The sequence below is a fragment of the Tamandua tetradactyla genome, chromosome 19, assembly GCF_023851605.1.
Source record: "Tamandua tetradactyla isolate mTamTet1 chromosome 19, mTamTet1.pri, whole genome shotgun sequence".
NCBI lineage: Eukaryota > Metazoa > Chordata > Mammalia > Pilosa > Myrmecophagidae > Tamandua > Tamandua tetradactyla.
Window position 1 is genome coordinate 48,960,039 of NC_135345.1, and position 20,470 is coordinate 48,980,508.

Below are 20,470 nucleotides of genomic sequence, written 5' to 3' on the forward strand. Positions count from 1 at the left end.
TAATAGAAAACCCTACAAAGAAAGAAGAAAAATTGAGATGGTACAATAGGAAAATGGAAAAGAAACTTGATTATCCAAATGGGAAATAAATACTATAATTTCATTATAAAGCATGGAGATACTAATTGAAACAATTATGAGATGCCACTGCACATACAAAGAATTGCTAAAATAGTATTCTGCCAGTATTAACTTCTGCTTTGAGCCTGAGCTAACTCATATTGAAATTACCTTCTTATATAACAAACTATAACTGGAAATAATATATAAAACATCCACTGTCAGACACTGGATGACAGGCAGCACAAATAGATGATGGTGAAGAGAAGAAAATCACATGCAATGAATTTCATGTTTCCACAACTTTTTCCCTGGGGTAGTTTTCAGACCATGGGATAGGAAGGTGGAATGCAATGAATAGTGGCAGTCCTTCTGGGAAGAAAAGGTATAGGGGGAAGTTTGGGTATGCTGAAGAGCAGTGGAATTTTCAAGAAAGGCTGCAAGAGATGGAAGGACCCCACGAAGATTCAAAAAATATATATACGAGGGTTGTCCTTGGTCCCAAGCTGAGAGTTTAGTTATGCAGTGGGGAGAATCTATGAGGCATAGCAGAAAGCAATAGCTAGAGCTTCAGAAAGCTAAAAGGAAATAACAAAATATAAGGTGTCTGGAAATATTTCTGTGCCCAGGAACAAAGGAGAAAGATAATGGAAGAGAATAATTAATTGGCAAAATAATGGCTTGACATTTCTAAAATATTGTGAAAAACATCAATATACTGAGCCAAGTATTTCCACAAAACCTAAGCAAGATGGAGCTCCTGGGGTCATGTCAGTGACCAGACACACAGCGTACCCCAGTCTGGACCAGCTGGACTGGCTGTGAGCACCTCCCCAAACCGTGAGTTCCCAAAGCTGCAGCAGCCAGCGCCTCTCCCCCACAGGCCACTTCCCAGAGGGGAAAGGAAAGGACTTTACCAGCAGCAGGGACTGGACACAATCAAATGCCAATTGTGGAACTAATTAACAAATTCTGACTTCTAAAAATAGGCCCCCAGCTTAGGTGAACCTGATCAAAGTGGAAGCTGCTCATTTTTGCCCCAGCACCAAGGGGGCAGGATTGACAGAAAAGGGGGGGGGGGGAAAGAGAAGGAAACAGAGGTTTTTGTGGCTGTGTATCTACAAATGCTTGGCTGCCTCTGGATACAGTGGCAGGACTTTTCAGGCTGCAACTGTCCCAGGCATAGTCAGAAGTGAGCTCTTTTGGGGGCTTGTCTGGAGCCTGTGCCTTCCCCAGGGGAGGGGTGAAGCCCAACTCAGGTGGAATCCCTCCATCAAGGAATTCAGACACCAGGGCTTGGTAATTTGAAGCCATTAAAACCAGCCTACAACCTCTCCTCTGTCTCCACCATGCCCCCAGCAGGGAGGGTCTGCCAAAGTTAAAGGTACTGCATCATCTTATGCTGGTGGGACCTGCAGTCAGACAAGTGCCACACACAGGGCAGGATAAGAAAAACAGAGTCCAGAGACTTCACAGGAAAGTCTTTCAACCTGCTGGGTCTCACCCTCAGGGAAAACTGACGCAGGTGACTCTTTCCTCCTGATAGGAGGCCAGTTTGGTCTGGGAAAATCTGGCTGGGGTATATAAGTGTGTATGAGGGGTAGGCACCACACAAGCAGGGCAAAAAACAAGTAAATAAGAACTGAAAAATTCTCCTCTGTTAAACAAAACTTAAGCTAAAGGTTCAGATAAAGCTGAACGGAATGTCAAAGAACATATAGACAACAAATTCATCCAGCAAGAAAACCCTAGATAAAAGAAGTGAAAGCAATCTCCAGAATAAACTAATTAAGGTAATTAAATGCCTAGACACCAGCAAAAAAAACAAATCACACTAGGAAAATTGAAGATATGGCCCAGTCAAAGGAACAAACCAACAATTCAAATGACATGCAGGAGCTGAAACAATTTATTCAGAATGTACAAACAGACATGGAAAACCTCATCAAAAACCAAATCAATGAATTGAGGGAGGATATAAAGAAGGCAAGGAAAGAACAAAAAGAAGAAACTGAAAGTCTGAAAAAACAAATCACAGAACTTACGGGAATGAAAGACACAGTAGAAGAGATGAAAAAAACAATGGAAACCTACAATGGTAGATTTCAAGAGACAGAACATAGAATTTCAAAACTGGAGGATGGAACATCTGAAATCTGACAAGAAACAGAAACTATAGGAAAAAAATGGAAAAATATAAGCAGGGACTCAGGGAATTGAAAGACAATATGAAGCGCACGAATATACATGTTGTGGGTATCCCAGAAGGAAAAGAGAAGCGAAAAGGAGGAGAAAAACTAATGGAGGAAAGTATCACTGAAAATTTCCCAACTCTTATGAAAGACTTAAAATTACAGATCCAAGAAGTGCAGCGTTCTCCAAAGAGAATAGATCCAAATAGACATACTCCAAGACATTTAATAATCAGAACATCAGAGATCAAAGAGAAAGAGAGGATCTTGAAAGCAGCAAGAGAAAAGCAATCCATCACATACAAGGGAAGCCCAATAAGACTATGCGCAGATCTCTCAGCAGAAACCACGGAGGCGAGAAGACAGTGGGATAATATATTTAAATTATTAAAAGAGAAAAACTGCCAACCAAGAATTCTATATCCAGCAAAACTGTCCTTCAAAAATGAGGGAGAAAATAAAACATTTTCAGACAAAAAATCACTGAGAGAATTTGTGACAAAGAGACCAGCTCTGCAAGAAATACTAAAGGGAGCACTACAGACAGATATGAAGACAGAAGAGAGAGGTGTGGAGAAGAGTGTAGAAAGGAAGACTATGAGTAAAGGTAAAAAGAAGGAAAATTAGATAAGACATATAAAATCCAGGAGGCAAAATAGTAGAAGAAAGTACTACCCATGCAATAATAATACTGAATGTTAATGGATTAAACTCTCCAATCAAAAGACATAGTCTGGCAGAATGGATTAATAAACAGGACCCATCTATATGCCGTCTCTACTCAAAGGACACGAGGCCAAGGACACAAATGGACATTTACACACCAATGTTTATAGCAGCATTATTAACAATTACCAAGAGATGGAAACAGCCAAAATGTCCATCAACAGAGAGTTGACTAAACAAACTGTGACATTTACATAAGATGGAATATTATGCAGCTGTAAGACAGAATAAAGTTATGAAGTATGTAACAACATGAATGGACCTTAAGGACATTATGCTGAGTGTGATTAGCCAGAAACAAAAGGACAAATACTGTGTGGTCTCACTGATATGAACTGACATTAGTGAATAAACTTGGAATATTTCCTTGGTAACAGAGACCATCAGGAGATAGAAATAGGGTGAGATTTGGGTAATTGGAGCTGAAGGGATACAGATTGTGCAACAGGACTGAATATAAAAACTCATAAATGGACAGCACAATACTACCTAACTGTAATGTAATTATGTTAAAACACTGAATGAAGCTGCATGTGTGAATGATAGAGGGAGGAGGACTGGGGACATAAATGAAATCAGAAAGAAAGATAGATGATAAAGATTGGGATGGTATAAGCTAGGAATGCCTAGAGTGTATAATAATAGTGAATAAATGTACAAATTTTAAAAGTGTGCATGAGGAAGAACAAAGGAATGTCATTGCAGGGTGCTGAAAATAGATGATAATTAATACTTTAAAATGTTACCTTATGTGTGAGACTAAAGCAAAAAATGTTTATTTGTTACAAAATTTATATTTTGACTAGAGCATTTCCTAATATAATTCATGTAGATAGTTTGATTGAATGTCATAAGTACTTGGAATCTCAGGTAGGACATGAGATTTTGTTGGTTTGTCCAGAGTGATGCCCCGATGAATCCCAGAGTGATTTGATCAGTGACTGGAAAAGTATTTGCAAGCCCCCTTTGGGGAATGGTGAGAGTGGGGAGAAATTCAACTTCCCCAAGTTGAATTCTTGATATTCTCACAAGCAGTGTGGACAACCAAAGCTATAGGCGGAGCCCCCAGTCTTGAGGTTTGTTCATATGAAACTTAACCCCACAAAGGATAGGTCAAGTCTACTTAAAATCTAGGCCTAAGAGTCACCCCCAAGAGAGCCTCTTTTGTTGCTCAGATGTGGCCTCTCTCTCCAGCCAACATGATGAGCAGTCTCACCACCCTCCCCCTTTCTGTGTGGGACATGACTCCCAGGGATGTGGACCTTCCTGGCAACGTGGGGCAGAGATCCTGGAAATTAGCTGAGACTCAGCATCAAGAGACTGAGAAAAACCCTAGAATGAGCTGAGAATTAACATCAAGGGATTGAGAGAACCTTCTCGATAAAGGGGGAAGAGTGAAATGAGACTAAGTGTCAATGGCTGAGAGATTCCAAACAGAGTTGAGAGGCTATCCTGGAGGTTATTCTTATGCATTAAGTAGATATCACCTTGTTGTTCAAGATGTAGCAGAGAGGCTGGAGGGAACTGCCTGAAAATGTAGAGCTGTGTTCCAGTAGCCATGTTTCTTGGTGATGATTGAACAATGATATAGCTTTCACAATGAGACTCTGTGAATGTGAAAACCTTGTGTCTGATGCTCCTTTTAGCTACTATATCAACAGAAGAGTAGAACATATGGAATAAAAATAAATAATAGGGGGAACAAATGTTAAAATAAATTTAGTTTGAAATGCTAGTGGTAAATGAAAGTGAGGGGTAAGGGGTATGGTATGTATACTCTTTTTTTTTCTCTGTTATCGTTTTATTTCTTTTTCTGTTGTCTTTTCATTTCTATTTTTAAATCGATGCAAATGTTCTAAGAAATGATGAATATGCAACTATATGATGATATTAAGAATTACTGATTGTATATGTAGAATGGAATGATATCTTAACGTTTTGTTTGTTAATTTTTTTAATTAATAAAAAAGTTAAAAAAATAAATAAAAAAAAAACCTAAGCAAGATGAATGATTATAAGGGAATCCACACCAAAGTAAATCATGGGCAAACTGTGAAAAATTACAATACAAAATTTTAGAAGCAGCTAAAAGGGAAGGAAAAAAGGTATATTATAATCAGGTCCATTATTTGAAAAGTGACTGCCTTCAGATCAGAAACAATGGAAACCTGAGAATAATATCAGGCAACTTCAGACTGATATTTTAAATTTCCAAAAGAAAAAAAAAAACAACCTGATGCAATACTTATTTAATAATAAAGACATTTTCACATAAATTAAAGGTGAGATCATTTGTTATAAACAGACCATGACTATAAGAATTGATAAAAGAAGTCCTTCATTAAAATGATTCAAGATGTGCAAGATCGATTAAAGAGGATAAGAAATGGCAAGTATGTATGTTGGTAAATATAAAAGTCATCACAGTTATTTATTTGTTTTTATTTTTTTATATTAGAGAAGTTGTGAGTTTGCCAAACAATTTGGCCCAAAATATAGGATTCCAGGATTTGCATTTATCACCTTACCACCAATACCTTGCATTGATGTGGAGAATTTCTTACAATTGATTATAGCCCTTTTTTTAAATTGTACTATTTTTTAACAGTAGTTACCTTTGTTACAATTGAAGAAAGATTATTTAATTTTGTTCTATTTATTGTCAATTATTTACATTAAGTACATTTTCCCATATACCACCCTATTATTACAACCTTGTATTAGTATCACACATTTGTTATAATTCATAAAAGAACCCTTAATACTTATACTAACATAGTGCATCATCTACAACAGGATTCATTGTATTGTACAGTCCTATGTTTGATCTTTTAAGTTTTATTCTATTTATGTAAACATCTTAAAGTTTTCTTTTTTAATAGCATTCACCTAATCAATCAGTGCTGTTGATTATACTTACAATAATGTGCTTAAATACCATCACCACCAACCATTTCCAAACTTTACCTAGAAATCCTGTGCAAATTAAGCATCAACTGCCCATTCTCTAACTCCAATCTATCTCCTGGTAATTTATATTCTATATTCTAACTTTATGAGTTTGCTTATTATAATTAATTCACAAAAGTGGGATTATGTAGTATTTGTCCTTTTGTGTCTGACTTACGTCACTCAACATAATGTTCTCAACGTTCATCTATGTTGTCACATGCACCAGGACTTCACTCCTTTTTTACAGTTGTGTATATATACACTTTATAGTGTGTATATATACACTTTATTTATCCATTCACTGGTTGATGGACATTTGGTTTGCTTCGAAATGGCTTTGAAAACAACTGATTATTTAAAGCAAAATATAATAAGTAGGCTTATATAATAAGTAGGCACTCTATTAGTAGGCTTGTAAGATATGAGTAAATATAATATGTAACAATGATAGAAAACATCCTGGGGGGGAGGGAATTGCATGTTGTATGTTTTTAAAAAATAATTTATAAAGAGAGATATAATACTAATCTTAAGTAAACTGTAATAAGTAAAATAATGCATATGGTTATCCCTACAGCACTTTAGCACTTCTAATTTTTTCAAGGAAGTATAGCCAAAAAAAAGAATAAATAAAATGAATAATTAAAAACATTCAACTAAATCAAGAGAGTATAAGAACATAGGATTAAAGGATAAAGAACAGATGGTACAACTAGAAAACAAAAAGCAAGAATTCCCATACTGAAATAAAGAAGCAAAATCCAAATACAAGAACTACCCTTTAAACATAATAACATACATAAGCTAAATGTTGGAGATAGAAAAATATTCCATCCAAGTAGTACCCCAAAGAAAGCCTGTGGTGTGGCTATATTAATATCATTTAAATAGACTTCAAGACAAAAGTTTCAATAAAATTGACTGTTTCACATTTTCCAGAATGACATAACAATTCTTAAATTTTAAGCCTCTAATAATGTTTCATCACAAAAATCAAGAATTAAAGTGAAAAAGATAAATTCACAGTTATAAATGGATATTTTACTGCTTTTCATTAATTGGTAGAAAAAGGGGACAAAAAGTCAGTAAAGACAAACAAGATTTGAGCAATTTGATCAAACAATTTGACCTAATTAATATTTAACCTAATTGATGTTTATGTAACAGTTACATCAAACAATCACAGAATATACACTTTTTTCGCTTGTACGTGGAATGTTTTCAAAGAAAGATCATACACTGGACCATAAAATAAACCTTAAAAATTTCAAAAATTTGCAGTGATTCAGTTTATTCTCTTGCGATAATATTGAATTTGAAATAAATATTTAGACAATCCCCCAAATATTTGGAAATTAACCAGGATATACTTATTTAATATGTTAACTAATAAAAATAAATCACAAAGAAAACTAGATTTTTTCAAATAGCACGATATTTAAATAAAATATAAAAATTTCTGGGCAACCACTAAAGTAGCGGCCAATGTATGGCCTAAAAATTTATATAAAAAGAAAAAAAATTTAAGATAAAGGCACTAAGTTTCCACCTGAAGAAACTAGAAAAAGAAGAAATTAAAGCCAAATTTAATAGAAGAAAGAGAACAATAGAGTTAAGAGAAGTCCATATAATAGAAACAGAGAAACAATAGAAAATTTTAATAAGTCAAAAAATTGACAGGCTTTTATCAAGTCTGATTGAAATAAAAAGGAAGCTATAAATTACCAAGTTCAGAAGAAAAAAAAAGGAAAAACAAGGACAACTACAGAAACAAAAGACTTTGAGAATATTAGATGTGCAAGCATAGTTCAGTGGTAGAATTCTCACTTGCAATGCGGGAGACCTGGGTTTGATTCCAGGTCCATATACTTTCCCCACCTCTCCATAAAAACAAACAAACAAAAATCCAACAAATGGTGCTGCAATAATTGGGTACTCACATGGAAAAATAATGAAATGTGATCCTGCCATACAGCATACAAAAAATAAGAGCATTATAAACAACTTCATGTTAACAAAGTTAGCCATTTAGATGAAATGCACAAAATCCTTAAAAAAACACAGTTTGGCAAAAAAATACGAAAAGAAATAGAAAATCTGAATATATGTTTCAGAAATTAAAATTCTAATTAAAATTTCCTGCAAAGAAGACAAGGCCCAGATAGTTTCATTTTCTAGCAAATTTTTAGTGAAGAAACAATGCCATTCTTTAGTTTTTTAGTAAATAACAAAAGAGCACTTCCTAGCAGCATAGCCGTGATACCAGCTAACAAGGATTTTATATTAAAAGAAAATTACAGACCAATGCCATATACACACAGATGGAAGTGTCTTTATTATATTATCAGCAAATTAAATCCAGCATTATATGAATAAGATAAAACATCATTACCAGGTAGGATTTTCCCAGGAATAGAAGGGTGATTTAGCATTCAAAATTATAATTTCTTGTAGGAAGGCAAGAAATGGAAGTAAAAAGCATAAAGATTAAAAAGGGAGAAAAAAACATTTGTTCTTAAGGGACATTACAGCATATTTAAAAATTCCTAAGGAGTCTGCAAACTTATTTCTAGAACTAATAAAGGCATTTAGCAAGGTCTCAGGATACAAGGTGTGTTAGTTTGCAAGCTGAATGTGATATACCAGAACTGGAACAACTTTTAAAAAGGGGAATTTAATAAGTTATGGATTTGCAGTTCTAAGCCTATAAAAATGCCCAAACTAAGGCAACAACAAGAGGTTACCTTTACTCAAGAGAGGCTGATGGGGCAGCTGGTTAGTCACGTGGCTGGCATGTGCTGGTACCTTGCTCCTGGACTCGGTTGCCTTCAACTTCTTTTTCTGTGGGGGTCCCTCACTTTGCCTCTCCAGGCCTGGCTTTCATTTCTTGGCTTCCCTTGGTTCTCTCCAGGTTCTGGCTTGTTTAACATCTCATGGTGATGTCTGCTGAGCTCCAAGCATCTCCAAATATCCATGTCTCTGTTCTCTGAAGCAACTCGTCTCCAAGTATCTACATCTGGGCTGTGAGGCTTCTGTCATTTTTAGCTCTCTCCAAAATGTCTCCTCTTTTAAAGATTCCAGGCAACTAATCAAGACCTATGTGGAATCTGTGGAGTCACATCTCCATCTAATCAAAGGCCCACCCACACTTGGGCACGCCACATCGCTGTGGAGATAATCTAATCGAAAGTTTCTGAGCTTCAGTATTGGAGTAGGATTAAAAGAAACAGCTGCCTCCACAAGATTGGCTCAGGATTGAAACCTGGCTTTTCTGGGGTGCATAATACTTTCAAACCAGTACACAGGGGTAATATAAAAAAATCCATTGCGTTTTCTATATGTTGGAAACAAATAGAAATATTTTATGTAATTTATAATCATATTAAAACATCAAATATTTAGGAATAAATTAAACAAAAGTTGTGTCAGATGCTTACAGTTCAGACTGCAAAACACTGTTGAAATAAATTAAGACCTAAATATGATATATGATATATCATATATTCATGAATTGGAAGACTAATATTTTTAAGATTCAAACTATCTTATGATTATTGAACTATAGATTCTGTAAAATCCCATAAAAATTAGTATGCTGATCCTAAAATGGCATTGGAAATAAAAAGGACTTAGAATAATCAAAATAGCCATGCAAAAGAAGAATAAAATTGGTGTGTACTAGTTTAATTCAAAATGTACCAAAGCCTTATTGATAAATGCAATAGCATGGACGAATCTAAACTATATTATTTTGATTAAAAGGAAAGCCAGAGACCAAATAATAAATTTTATATGATTCTGTTTACATGAATTTCAAAAACAGGCAAAACTATTCTAAGGTGATAGAACTCAAAATATTTCCTTTCAAGGGAGTGGGACTAACTGGGAAAGGATATGAATGAGCTTTGTGGGATAATGGAAAAGTTTTATATTTTTAACTACCAATTATATGCATTTATCAAATGTACACTGTATTTTATTGCATGCATATTTGACCAAAATTTTTAAAAATCAAAAAAAAAAAAACAACAATCTGACGGTTTCTCTTGTAGGTCAGAATATTAAGTAAGAGGAACACAGATATCAGTGGATGGGCTTTAAAATAGATTAACCTCTTTGGCAGTATTTTCCTAAGTTCAACATTTGCATAACCTATGAACCAGCAATTTCAGTCCTTGATATCTGTCCAACAGAAATATTCACACATTTGTTCTGAAGAAAACATGTCAATATCATTGTACAGTTTAGCTGCCAACTGGAAACAACTTGTGTCAATCAACAGTAAAATATATACGATATTATTATTCAATGGAACTCTATAAAGCAGTGACAATGGGTAATTATAGTTATATACAAAAAAGATACATGAATCCTACAAACTCAAGGTTGAAATAAAAGAAACCAGACACACAATAGCACATAATAGATGATCCCATCTTTATATATTTAAAAAATGCACAAACCTAATCTGTTATTTTAGAAATCAAGATACTGGTATCATGGAGAGGAAAGAAGATGTCTGGGAGAGGTCACAGGTTGGATTTCTGGAGTATTGTAATGCTCTATTTCTTGACCTGTAAAAGCCAAGATTTTTTCACCTTGCTATAAATTAATCGAGCTGTACATTTATGATTTATGTACCTTTCAGTAAGACTTTACACTCAATAAAATTGAAAGGAAAATATTGTTAGCCATAGAGCAACTGACAATGATATAATTCTAATTAAAAATGATATGAACAACCTTTATGAGGACAGCTGATAAGTTTGTTCATTTTTATTTAACTTCATAGCTGTAGAGGCCTTATATATAGGGGTCACTGTCTTATTATAGACAAAAGAACGTTCTTTTTAAAACACAGATCAGATTTGGCTGTACCCTATCAAATTTGACTAAATTTGATAATTTAGTCAAAATTCCAATGACTTCTCACACTCTTAGAACAAAATCCACAGTGTGCAAGGTAACTACATGATCTGACCCTTGGTCATTATTCTGACTGTTCCTTTTTTCTCATTTTTTGTTTTTTAGAACTTTAAACTCCCATTGAACTCATACTTAACAAGCCACTGTTTCAGGGCATTTGTGCTTTTTTTGGCTTTCTCTAGAATGTTCTTACTCCAGGGATGTGTTCCATTGTTCCCTTGTTTTTTATTTTCATGGTACTGCTTATATGTCACCTCCTTAGCCAGGCCTTTTATAAACACTCTATTTTAAATAGCACCCCTATCTCCAGTTACCCTCCCTTTCTCTACCTTGCTTCACTCATTCTTATAGCATTTAGTGACACTATGTTACGTATTTGTTTATGTGTTTTCTTAGGACAAGGAATCTGCCTGTTTGTATAACACTTCTTCCTTAGTATAAACTACATGCTAGAGTAGGGATTCCACACATTCTTGAGAAATGAATAAATGAATGACTGGATGAATGACTACATGAAAACAATATAGATTCAGCAAAAGGCTAGCAAGAAAAATGGAAAACTTTAATACCACTCACTAATGTCGAGACATTTATACCTGGGACCACAAACCTTAAGTTTAGCAAAGTGAAGGCAATTTGTTTTCACAAGGGAAAAAACAAAGGTGTGAACGTTTTTTTGCAACTGAATTTCTCTGAATTAAAAAACACTGCAACCTTTGTTTGCAATGCTATTGACTGACTGCTCACATTTGTAGGTATAGCGCACAGCACTCCTAGGAGGGGTAAAAAAAAAAACATACTGGTTAAGGGAGAATTCTGCACAGGTTGTTGTTTACATAGTTTCACTTTCTCTGGGTACCAAAATATTTATCCCTGGACTACAGATTCTTATATGATAACATCTGGTAGATCTCTTAAATCAGGAATATATACAAAGACAACAATTTTGTTTGCGAATAATTGAACCTAAATCTAAATGAGGAACACTATATATACATATAGTGTGGAATGCAGTGGAAGTAATAAAATTGGGATAAACAATAATTCCAGATTTCAGAGAGAAGTTCTGGTCCCACATTATCAAGACATAAATTCTCTTTAAACTGAATTTTCTCTCCCCAGTGACTGGTTTTGTTGCGGATTATTGCTCTCTATGCTGAACATCTGTTTCTTGCTTCAGGGTTCTTCCAGCATAGTAATTATGGCATGGGGTTTGGAGTGAGAACTGGCTTCAAGTCTTTGTCTAGAAATTGTAGTTGTGTGGTCTTGAGCAACTTAGTGAATCCCTCTAAGCCCCAATTCACTATCTTTAAAAAATGGAGTTTATGATTTTATGTATTTCCTATGGTCGCTGTGGCAGGTTTGGAAGGATTTGTATACTCTAGGAAGGCTATGTTCTAATCCCAATCAGTGTCGTGGAGCAACAGTTTCTTCTCATCCTTATTTAGTGCTATTAGGTTATCTCCATGGAAATGTGACTCCATCAATTGTGGGTATTAAACTTGATTAGATGGAGACATGTCCCCACCCATTCTATGTGGGTCTCGATTAGTTTACTGGAATATTATAAAAGAACAGACATTTTGGAGACAGTTCCTTTTGAGAATGAGGAGAGTGCTGCAGAACCATGACAGCAGGATGAGAGAACCAAAGAGTCCCCCAGCCAGTGACATTTGGAGATGAAGAAGGAAAATGCCTCCCAGGGAGTTTCACGAACCAAGAAGCCTGAAGAGAAAGCTAGCAGGTGCTGCCATGTTCGCCATGTGCCCTTCCAGCTGAGAGAGAAACCCTGAACACATACAAATATGAACTAAGATATCTTTCCCTGGATGCCCTAATTTGGTCATTTTTATGCACTTGCCTTAATTGGGACATTTTCTTGGCCTTAGAACTGTAAACTAACAACTCATTAAATTCCCCTTTTTAAAAGCCATTCTGTTTCTGGTATATTACATTCTGGCAGCTAGTGAACCAGAGCAGTCACCCTGAGGCTTTAAAAGCAGTACTACTTGTAAAATATTCAACTTGGTTCCTAGCGTATAATAACACTTGATAAAGAAAGGTAAGTTAGTATTAATAACTAATGAAATAATTATGTGATACATTAATGGAAGAAAATTTAATATATATTTTTGTATTTTCTCAATGTAAATCTTTAAGTATTTGATCATTATAAACTCATTCCTTAAAGGAGACATTGTTTTGCCCAAGTATGCTTTCTGTCTTTTACAAGATTTTTGTATGTCTATCATGAGTCACACTCTCTCTGTGGGAACATACTTTTCATTCAATCAATAGTGGGACAGGAATTTTAGTTCCCATTTTGAGGGAAAAGTTCCTTCTTGCTTGACAAAGAGGTTTCCCATAGTTCTGATTGATTAATAGGGTACTTTCTGTGCAGCGGTACTACACTTTCCCAAAAACAATGTGATGGAGTTCCTATTTCACCCCTTTATGCCCGCCCTCTAGGTTGCATGGGCTCCTATCCACACTAAACCTACTGTCTTCTGCTCAAAATTTAGCCTGACTTTACCAGAGAATTGTTGCTCCTGCCAATCAACTTTGCCAAAAGGCTGGTTGTCTCATATTTTGAAATTTGGGAAATGGAATATCAGCTCTTCAGTGCCAAAGGCACCACCTGAGGCTGTTATGTGATTAAAGCATTTTCATCTCCTCCTGCTCTTTTGCTTTGAAATCAGTAAGGTTATGTGTAATCAAAGAACAAATATGATCACTCAAAGGAATTAGTGGCTGATAAATTTAGAACTAACCCTTCATATGCGACTTCACACAGAGATTGTTTTTCATCTTTCTCTGCATGTTACAGAACTCATCTAAATGAGAAGTACAAATGTTTTCAAAGTCAATACCACACACAGCTCAAAACTGTGAAATAATCCTTTGGTGTATTACCAGTTCCACCCACCTGACTTTTCATTGCACTCAAAATACATTAATGATGTTACTGAGCTTTTAATGATTTTGTTATTAACTGAACAGTGTTGTATCATTTAGGAGAGGATATTTGAATATTCAGAAAATTTGAATGGTAAGCATGCAGAATTAATAAGGACAAAGTAATCAGCATTTATTAATTGAATATGTGCTGTGTGAAATGAATCATGATAGATTATAAAGGTGGCTAAATATAAAGCTGACAAAAATGAATTGCTGACCTCAAGGATTTCACCATGAATTTGTAGAGAAATAAGACATCATTCTATGGTAGCATAAGTCTCAAATATATAAACTTCTGTGCTAAAAACTCAGTGTAGTTGCTTGAGGAAAATCCCACTGCAAAAGACTTAGCCTGGATTTGGAATTTCTGAGAATGTGCCATATTGAGTAGAAAGCAATCTCCTTTTGCAAATGGTCTTAACATAAGGGGGAAGAAAGGTTAGCAGAAAAATATAAATCCCAAACATCAGCTCAAGAGATTACATTTGTAAACTGAAAGTGCTACTAAATCTCAATGTTTTACAAACCTATTTTCAGTACTGACAGTCTCATGGGGATAGAGACCCTGATGGCCCAGTGCCACCTCCACGGCTATTAGTACACCTGCATCCCTATTTCCTCCTAGCTTCTCCTTGAAGCTTGCATTCCTGACTCTTTGGGACCCACTACTGATTCTCCTGCCTTCAAACAATCTCAGCTCTATGCTCTGCTCTTCTGAACTTTGCCTGTACATGAAATTTGAATCTTGTCTAGAGCGTACTTTTATTGTTTGCCTCAGCCCTTTTGCCTGCATTATTAATATTTTCTTCTCCCTTTGTTGCTGTTGTGAACAATAAAAGCTCATCACCACATGAAGTCTTAGAAAACAACTTCCTGAAGCTAGTGCTCATGACACTTGACTAGTAACAGTGGTAGAGGCTAATATACACAGGAGAAAACAATTAAGTCTAAATTTATATGAATTACAATTAATTAGAACATTATTTGAAAGACTGTCCCATATTCACAAAAATATGGGGCATTTGCACATGACTGATTTTGGTAACAAATTTAGAAGAGGGAAATATTTCTAACTTTTTTATGATTGGTCTAGAACTATCGCAAAGATTATAAAGAACCTCAGTTGGTCTCAGAAGTAGGATAGAAATTGGAAGGTGATATGAGTGGAAAGGTTGTCCCATGTGAGAGAAAATCCTGTGAATAATGGTGGCTGAATAATTGTAAGGTGAAATCCACTAAGAATAGTGGTGTCCAATCATGGTCTGATTCCATCAAAATTCTGGTCTTAGATCTGTTTCTCTTTTCTTCTGATCACCAGTTGAACTCCTAGGAAGAGTGCTGATGTGTATATACAGGTTTGTATGTGTTGGTGTGTCTGTGTCTGAACACCAATGAGCTTCTTCATGACGTAAGCAGTTATTGCTTCTTTGTGCTCCTCCAGGTTGACTGTGGGAACTGGTTTCAGTTTCAGAGTAATGAAAGTGTAAACAGAGGAATATTACTTCATTAGAGTGTAAGTGTTCAAATATATTTCAAAATACTGCTACCGTTCAGGACAAATCACATTTCTCTTAACTTTCTTAATCCATATCAGGTATATTACCTACCTCATTAGGAAATGGAGAAAGGTATGCCAAATAAGGCTGAGTGAAAAGAGTCAACACTGAGCATAACTCTCTCATAACTCAGCAAGGATGTGAAGGCCAAATAGTGGGGTGTAAGTTGATATTGTTGGCATTGTAAGTATAAATATTAAATTATAGGCTTGCCTGTATTGTTATTTATAGTGATTTTTATGGGTATCTAAATAGCAGTGAGAGCTACTGTTGCTACAGTTTTCAGTAACTTGCATTGATCTATCTGATTTATGGCTTTTCTATGTGCAAATTTCCCTTCTTTCAAATATCCAAAAGTTCCAGTCCTATCTTCCCTCATTAACTACTTCTCAGATAATATTTTCCCCACATGCCTTCTCTCCATTTCATTCTATAATTTCAGAAATATTTATTAATGGTTCTTTCATTATTTCTTCATTGAGAAAGATAAGAGAAGATATCATAGAGAAAGAAAAGAGAAGAGAATTGGGTGAAAGAAGATGGGAAAGATAGATGGCAATGTATAAGTAGTCATACAAATCCGTCTTTGTAGACTCTAAAAAACGTTTAAATCTCATTGTTTCTGCAAAACTTCTCTCAAACTTATTTTATGGAGAAAAAACCTACTGATAACATGCTTGCAAAAATTTTATTATTGCTCATCTACATAAGACAAAAAACCTTCAGAAGTGAGGCATCAAAGATGTTGAGTAACAAAAGCAGATTCAATATCATCAGAGATGAGGCTCTTTCAAGAATGGTATGTGAATTTTTTTTTTCTCTCTCTCCTCTCTGGCACAATCTTCCTGTCTTCATTTCTATTTGTAGAATGGTTTAGAGCAATACAGATTTTCCAGATCCATAACTTTCTCTTTCACAGAATTGAAAGTATGTTTTCACCTTGTTTTCTATGACCATTGAGACTACAAGTGGCCCTAATAGTTTTCTGTAATAATCAGGTTGAAGCATTGTTTTAATTCTACATCGTAAGTTTGCACACACACACAAAAAAACAGAGATCATAAGTGAATATGATTCTCCTCTATGATTCCATGAAGAATTTGAGATAGAGATAACAACCAAGGACAGAATCATAGAAAAAGCATAAAACTGCATCAGATGATTACATCTAACTCTATGTCATAAATCAGCAGCGCAAAGTTTTGAAGTACCAGGATTTAATTTCAAACATTACTTCCTGATTGCTGAGCTATATTTGAACCCAGGACCTAAGCTACCATGATGAATCTTTCAAGTAATAACAGTTTTATTCAGCAGTGAGAAATATCTCTCAAAATACAGGGAATTTAAAGCACAAATGTGCTTTGATTTTGTATATAGTGCTTCATAACACAATGGGATGATATTCATTCATAAAAGGGAATGAAGTCCTGATACATGTGATGATATAGATGAACCTGGAAGACATCATGTTGAATGAAATAAGGCAAGCACAAAAGGACAAATATTGTATAATCTCACTGGTTTGAAACAATTTGAATAGGCCAACTCAGAGAGATAGAATCTAGAATAAAGTTTACCAGCGTCTGAAATGGGGACAGAGAATGGAAAGTCAAGGCTTAAAATGTACAGGGTTCTGGAGGTGCCCTGTAGCTCTGCTGCAGCCAGTTCCACCCCCCTCCAGAAGTGTGGACATTTCCACTTGAGCATCCTGGTCAGGTTTAGAAGCTCAAGCCTGGGACAATGGTATGCATTCCTTGTATCATCATTCCAGTGCTGCTCTGGACCTACAAAAAATTATTGGAACCATACATATACCTTCTGATTTCCCCTTTCGTTAGTTGTATATGGTGTAAAAGAGCTATACAAGATTAAAAAGGAAGGCAAAGTAGACTATAAGGTGCAGACATAAATGGATTACCAACAAAAGAACCAACAGAAATCTCTGATAAAAAGAAGGACTAAAGTGATTTTTCTCAAAGGATTTCATTGTTTAAAAATGGACTTGAGGGTGGTCTATGGTGGCTCAGCAGGCACCTGCCATGTTGCAGACCTGGGTTCAATCTCTGGTGTCTGCCCGTGCAAAAAAAAAAAAATTGACTTGATAATTTTCTCTTCCTTGTAATTGTCTCTCACTTTTTTCTCCCAGAGCAGAATTCAGGATATATAGTTTAGATATTTACCTGACACTAATCAGGAAATACATGGTATTTATATTTCAAATGTATTTAGTTATATTTAATGACCCCATTCCTGCCTTTTTCATTGAAGTGGCTTTCATTTCTATTTTTGCAGTTTTAACAATATGAATAAATAGAAGGTTTGTGCCAGTAGATATCTTTATTACTAAATCAGTACTTAGAAGTCCTTGGACTTCTAACATTCATTCACATGAATATGACAACCATTCCTTTTAACTTCTTTGGACTCTTCCAGTTCAAATGGAGTACAGTTTTACTGTGAAACATTGCAATGAAATGATGTGTAGAGTTTTGGGAGATAATAATTTGAACCACAAAGAAAAAATTACTTTCCAACACAATGAAGCAGTTTACCTGTGAGTATAGTAATTACTGTTTCTTGTCCTGAGGAAGGTAGAAGAGACAAGGAAAATAGAAGAAACTTCATTGATGAACAGAACATCTTTTACATAAATGTCCAATGTATATTAGAAAATTCTAATTTTTGTTGCATTCCTTCTATTCCCATAAACTTATTAAATATCCAGTTTTAAAGAAAGTACAGGGTTCCTATTTGGAATGAGGGAGGTATTTTGGTAATGGATGGTGGTGATGGTAGCCCAACATTGTGAATGTAATTAATAACTTTGAAACATTTTATTAAAAGTGGGAATGTTAGATTGTATGTATAATATCAGAATAAACATGAAAAAAATCCATGGAAGTGCACTACACAAATAGTGAACACTAAGTTAAACATGGACTACAATTAATAGTATAATTGTAAAAATGTGCTATCATCAATTGCAGCAAAGGTTTCACACCTTCCAGGGTGTTAATAAGGTGGTATATAAGAATCTTGTATTTTATGCATGGGATTGTTCTGTAAACATACTTCTTTAACAAAGGGAAAAAGGACCAAATGCCTTCACCAGTGAATTTTACCAGTGAATTTTACCAGTTATTACAAAAATGAACATAATTCCTGCTTTCAAAATTTTGAAGGGGAACACTCCTTAATTCATACTATGAGGCCACTATCACATTTATACCTACACCAGATAAAGATATCTCAAGAAAAGAAAATTACAGATCAATATCCTCATGAATGTAGATGCAAAGCCCTCAACAAAAATACCATTAAACTGAATCCAACACCACATTAAAATAATCACGTATCATGATCAAGTGAGATTTATACAAGGAAAAGTCCAACATACAAGGAAAATCTAACATAAGAAAATCAATTAATGAGGCTCAGTACCTTAATTGAATGAAGGACAAAACATGTAATCATCTTGTTGATACAGAAAAAGCACTTCACAAATTCCATATCAGTTCTTGATAAAAACACTTAGAAAAGTAGGAGTAGAAGGAAACTTCTATTTGATAAAGGGCATATATGTAAAATGCACAACTAACATCACACTCAATCAGTACTTAGAAGTCCTTGGTGATAGACTAAAAGTTTTCACTCTAAGATCAGTAATAAGACAAGGATGACCAGTGTCTCCACTGTTATCAGCATTTTAATGTAACTTTTAGTGAGAGCAATTAGGCAAGAAAAAGAACATGCACCCAAATTGGAATGGAAGAAGTAAAATTTCCCTATTTGCAGATGACATGATTCTATAGATAACAAATTTTGAAAAATCCACAACAAAGACACTAGCACTAATAAATGAATTCAGCAATGTGGAAGGGTACAAGATCATCACCCAAAATCAGTAATGTTCTATACACTGGTAATGAACAATCTGAAGAGGAAATAAAGAAAAAATTCCCTTTACAATGGCAACTAAAAGAATACATGTTGAACTGGGAAACTCTCCAAGGAGTCAGACTTCTTAGTGAGAGACCCTGGAGAAAACATCTATGGCACAGGACAAAAAATGCCTATTTATAAAAGAGTATGCACCTGGCCACTGAGCTGCCACTTTTGCAAACTTCTCAACTTTATAAGTAGGCTAAATGTCACTCTCAAAGACAGGATGCTGGGCCCATGAATGGATTGTTCCTTCCAAAACATGATTGCAGAGCACCAAAATTAACTTCTTCCTAGGAGAGTTCTCCCAAGAGCATTAAATTCACGTCATGAATTTAGAACACCTGGAACAGACTGATGATGTCCTGGCATGCTGCAATGAAGATCATTTCTCTTCCACTCAAAAGGAGTTTCTTACTGGGTCTTTAGCAACACTAAATACTGGGTTCTGGGAACATTTTTTTCTGGAATAAGTGCTTTGGGAAGTATTGACATATTATAACCTTCATTTTAGTGTTATGATAATCTTGTGTTTTATTAACTTTTTGAACTCTTTAAAAAGTGAAGCCTTACAAATTCTTGCAATTTAATTAACACAACTTCTCAGACCATTAAGGAACTTTATTGCTTCTAGAGACAATCAGCTTAAGCTGTGACAACTGATAGACCCCAGTCTACCCAAGCATGGAGAATCCCTCCAGTTAGGACTGGTCCTAAGAGGTTTGAAATGATGAAATATATATTTATATTTATATTTCTTTGAACTGAAGCTAAAAGTGCATAAGAACTTGATTTTTTGGACTATGAAAAGTAGTTTATACTTCACCTTAAATTTCTCCTTGATTCAGATGTTTGGTAAGGCATCAATACATCTCAATAAAACTGCATTAGAAATTTTTTTCTCCTTGAGAAGCTCATAATTGAATGGAGTTTTCATTCAAATATTTGCAGCTCTGTATTGATATTTTATAACATCTTAATGTCATTTAATCTCGTTACAAAATTTCTGATATACAATATTATGTGGCTGGATGCAATTTTGGATAGGGAATAAAATAAGTGAAATTGGGCCTTTAATACTCTATTGGGTTTAATACATATGTGATTTTGATCTAATTCAGAATGGAGAAAAAAAAATCTATGTTGCTTTCACAT

At 35.0% G+C, this 20,470-nt stretch overlaps 1 pseudogene; it reads left to right on the forward strand.

Moving 5' to 3' along the window:
* The first annotated feature begins 17,113 nt into the window (after positions 1 to 17,113).
* Positions 17,114 to 17,335, forward strand: LOC143663598 (UPF0729 protein C18orf32 pseudogene; annotated as a pseudogene).
* Positions 17,336 to 20,470: the final 3,135 nt, after the last annotated feature.